Raw genomic sequence first — 5,422 nt, 5'->3', positions numbered from 1 at the left:
TGATAATCTTTGCATGCAGGTGCACAGGTTTTTTATACAGGTCACCTGATTTATAGGTGTTGGAGACTGAAAGCCCACGTGTTCGGTGGAAGAGGATGAAACGTTTGGTGTCACAGGATGTCCCTTAAAACCTTGCTTTTATCGGCACAAAAATCCTGCAAGATCTACAGAGTTTTACTGCGAAATGACTTTGAAACATGATATTTAGTTGCGCGGTAGTGCGAAACAACGCTCTTAAAACATCTTATTTACATATGGTGCTTAGTTAAGCCAATAACGTCTATAGAGATAACAGGTATTATAGGTCTAATTCCTAACTTAAGTGAATACTTTGGATTTCAACAATTTAGCAAACCTGACTTACCTTCAGTAAGAACCTGACTGATGACATTTGATACTTAAATAGTACTGTAGGATATTACAGCTTAAAGAATTATTGTGCATTTTGTCTATTTCACGTGTTCTTTTCTAAATGGTTTGTGTAGTCTCTGATACAATATTTGAAGTGTAACAGTGTTTTTTAATGTAGTTGTGTGATTCTTTTCCACCAGTGCTAAAACAAATTAGCTAGGTGTGCTGGAGTCTATTGAGTACGTCTGCAATACCAACTCAGTTTTCAATGGAGTGGTTTGAATTATATGTATGAATATTGCTTAACTCAAAGGGAAGTAAACACAATCTATTAATTGTACCATAGGGCTTGCAGATTAGGGCATTTGCCTTAAGCTTTTACTTGGTTGTTAACACAATAAGTGCCGCACACACGGCCACGCTCATCGGTGTTAAACTCTGACCATATGCCTTAACAACAAGGGCAGAAGAAAACAAGCAAGCACAAGACGAAATTCTTAGAAACCATACCTTCTGTTCTGCTTCCGACCAGATCACTCATAGTGCTACCCGGAAAGCTTGTTGAGTGCGAGTGGGGTAAGCAATATCATTTATTGCTTTCTGCACTGGCACACAAAGGGTTTATGGATTTTGATGACTGCAGGCTAGCAGTAACTGATTTCAGCACTGTGTTTGATTCTTTTATTTCGTAAAAAAAAAAAAAATAGCGTGTCATAACTCCTTCGTGGAACTTTCTTAAAACTAGTATGTATGTAATTTCCACCTTAACAGAAGCTAAAATATTTGAAAAATATTGTTTCCGCTACAGGACAAAAAAAGAAAAATGAGTGAAAATCTTCCAACTAATATTTACAGAAATGATTTAAATCTTATTTGGTGCTAACCCAAACATACCCTGATGTCTCACAGCACATTGAGTTTGTTTTTTTTCTTACACTATACTTTTCATTGACTGAAGAGCTAACGTGGTAGTGTCTCGATTCACAGACATATAAAGCTTTAGCTCCTACCACTTGCTGCCTAGTCCTGCTATCTGGAAGCCTTTTCCCACCCCTGCGCCTATGCGTTCCCTTTCATAGGGTCCAATAATCCAACAGAGGACAGGAACAGGCCCAGACGGGCAAATGGTGGACAGGGCGGCATTCTTATCCATACCACCGCTCTAGTGGCAGATTGGGTCCTGCTGGATATGCACAACCGCAGTTTATGAATATAAACACATGGTGTGTGCCCGTAGGAATCTAGCTGGCAGCCACACATTTAATTTGGCTGCTGGCCCTAAAATGCCAAGTCCACTTAGTCATCCCCAGTCCTGCCGTGCAGTTGAGTGGACCCAAATATGTCGCTTGCCAATATCCGTATTATTGTATCACTAAATAGATTAAAAAGGAGAGATGTATAATAAAAATCAAAATGTATTGTTAAAATGTAAAAAAAAATGTAGGCCCGACACACAAATAATGTCAAATATTTTACTTCTGGCAAGGGTAGGAACATCTGCTTGTATATATTTATAAATGTTAATTTTTCATATAAAAGATTTTTTCTTAGTTTTTTCTTGAATAGCTCTCTATAATAGTATAATTCTAAACACTTTTTTTCATAGTTTTTTTAGGGTATGTGCTGCGAACCAAATCTGCGAGATGCACTTTGAAAAACACGTTTATGTTCCAAATGAACAACTGTATGTCTTTTGTCTAGGACCTTTACCAATCCACAAATACTGAAATGCATTTTCAAGGTAAATTACATACAATGGTATGAAAATACCAAAGAGGCAATAATACATTTTGCAAAAATCTATAAAAAAAAATTGAGTGAATGCCACCATTAACATTAGTGGGTTACGCCAAAATTTCTCGTTTACCATGAGACAATGTCGGCCAGTGTAGACGTGAGCTGAATGGCCCCTAGACCCTATGAGGCCAAGACTGGCCATTTGCCACACCAGCGGCCAGTAGGGCTGCATACTTACTGAAGCTGCTTTTAAAAAGGCACATTGGGTTCGGCAGTGTGTGGCCATGGTCATGTTTGTGGACCTCTGTCAGGATACTCCATCTGCTGGGTCAGATCTTGGCTGTTAAAAATGTTCTATTAAATTTGTGTGTTTGTGGCTATTTCAACCCTTTTTTTTTACAAAAGGGATATCAAATGCATTTGTAGATTTGGATTGATAATGTTAATATATTGCTGTAAATACTTTATTCTTACTAAGTGCAATATAGGAATGCACTTTTGGGCTTTTATAGAGAATTAATTTAGTGTTGAACTGTATTTGTACTTTTTATTATAGCTCTGTAACTTAGCTTTGGAATGTTACAAATTAGTATGATGTGCAATTTTCATCTTTGGAAAAACAAAATACATTTTATGCATAGAAATTGTACTTTTTAGGTAATGTTAAAATGTTTTGAGTTTTGTAGTTCTTCAAGCTTACGTAGTTTGAAAAACTTTTGGGGGGTTCTTGAGGGGGAGGAAAAAATTTATTTTGTTAATTGTATTTATTTTTTAGTGAAATGTAGGGCTTTAATCTCTTAGGTGCCAGGTAGGACTGATATGGAACTAAACAAACATTTTTGATTGAAAAGAAATTATAGGACATTTTTGTTGATGTACACATATCTGGTACATATTCGGATTCACATAATTTAATAGAAAGGGGTGTTATCAAATTTCCGGAGGTGCCTTTGGCCACAAGTACATTTTTCACTCAATGTGTTGGTTTCGATGGTGGGAATAACAGCAAAATTCTAAACTTATATGGATTTGTTTGGGGAAATTTGCTCTTTTGTAGTTTTTCCCCCTCTTCTTACCTTTCAGCACTTGTTAGTAATGGGCACCAACCATAAGATGAAAGATGCACACAAGATGAAAGATACCATCCCTGATTAGAGCAAACAAAAATAAAAAAATTAAGAAAAAACTTAGTACATAGTGTTTTATAAATTGTAAGGGATCCTTAAAAATGACCTTCTTTCTACAAAAGAAACCAACATGTTATGTGTATTTAGGTACTTGGGGTTACAAACATAAACCTTCCAACTTCAAATGCTTCTTAATTAGACTCTTAAATTGTATAAAACCAAAGCGTGAAGTGACAAAATGACCTGATGTAGCAATAAAATGAATGACATTTACTTTGTATAGGTATTCAATCCGGTCTTTATGAATAACCCTATTAAATCAAAGGTTTATTGGAAATTTGTCATTAAATCGTTTTTGTTGTCAGAATTTACAGATGGGATACTAGGAATATCATACAGTAGGATGGACTTTGGGAAATATGGTTACATGTAATGTGCTTGGAACATTCACGTAAATATCACGGCAGATTCTCTTCTAGAGATATCTTTCTTTGAAACCAAGAGATCCAAGAGGTGTAGTGGTGCAAAATCTTCCACCAAAATCCCCAAGACTCCTTAGTTAAAACATTAACAATAATAATAAAGCATATAGTTCTATATACTGTTAAACAGGTCCTGGCACATGTAGAGATAACTAGTATTATTAGAAGCATATGTTGCCTTTTTTGTCTGGACTAAGCAAAAAAATAAACATGGGCAGAACTTACTAACCACAGCTGCCTGGGCGCTAGCGCCAAACTTTTTAGGCTGTTATTTAATTGACTTTAATTGATTCAAAAGGGAATGTAGTACCTTGTCCTGCTGGGATAGTGAACAACATTTGCGGCATTATCCTTGGGCAGAAAGGGTTAACGATCATTGGGGAAATGAGCCATTAACTATTACTATAGTAGAAGTTAATATATTTGTGTATATTAATATACATTATTTTACCTATTATGTATTGTATTGACACTGTATACAGCATTGTACATAGAATTTCGATACACCAGTCTTTGACTTGACATGTCTGGAATGTATATTTCTTTTGAAATCATCAATCCTATTCTAAATCTGAAGGTACAATATTATTTTAAATATATTTCACATTAAAGAGCTGGTTTTGTCCGAGTTCCTGCTTGTAATGTAGTAGAAGAACCTTGTAAATGTAGATTCATTTCACATGCTAATTACATTTGATATATACTTCTGTGTATACTGTGACATATTTTGGCCTTGACCTGTGGCCTCTTCCGCGTAATATGGAGCCTCAGGTTCTTTGCAACGTCATTACTCAATGGGCCTGTTAAAAAGGAGAGCCAACCGCCCATTAACAGTATTGGAGGGATATGCAGAGTCGGCATAATACCCCATAGTTTCCTTCTGCGTTTCCTTTAAAAGTGGAGCACTGGTGTATGACATCATATCCCGACACCCAGTAGTAAGGACAATGGCATGGAAGGGATGTCAGGCTGTGCTGCTCTGGATTAGGCCTAGGGCCGCTCCAAAGGTAAATACGTCACTGTGTGTATATACATATATATCATACCTTTTTATTTCTAATTTGCTATCTTAATTAAGGACACTGGGACACAAAACAAAAACATGGTCTTATGGTTAATACTTAAATTGTGTTTGAAAAATAGAATTAATAAAGCACTGAAACACTTGTTATATAATCGGTCTTATCCAATCAGATGTTAGGGAAGCTTATATCAGCCCCTGTACTCTTTCACCACTTCTACCGCCTTTGCAATTTGTCAAATGTGATTTTAAAAGATTGGGTTATTTATTAATATATAAAGTACTGTTTTTATTAAAAAGTTGTTGGGTACTGGGTCCATACAGATGACGGTAATGACCCAGAGCGCCCATTGATGGAATTCAGGAGTTATTGCGCAGTAGTGGAGTTGAACAGGGCCTGGTGCAGGGAAACCACACTCACCCAAGTGTTGAACACCTAGGGTTGCGCGGCCACATACCAGGGCCCTGACATAGCAGCCGAGAACAAAAAGTAATATCCTGCAGGCACCTTAGTGCAAGCATGAGACATAGCTCTCCAGAGAAATGAGCAGGATGCTGCAGGCTGGGAATAGGGAAGCGAAGCAGAGTAACAGCAGAAACATAGCAAGCAAGGGGGACAGAGCGATCAAGGAGAACAGAGCAATGAACAGGGAGACCAAGCAAGAAGCATAGCCAGACAAGACATACATGGTACAGGACACAAG

This window comes from Spea bombifrons, chromosome 7, assembly GCF_027358695.1.
Source record: "Spea bombifrons isolate aSpeBom1 chromosome 7, aSpeBom1.2.pri, whole genome shotgun sequence".
Lineage (NCBI taxonomy): Eukaryota > Metazoa > Chordata > Amphibia > Anura > Pelobatidae > Spea > Spea bombifrons.
The sequence above is the reverse complement of the archived record's forward strand: the minus strand, read 5'-3'. Positions refer to the sequence as shown.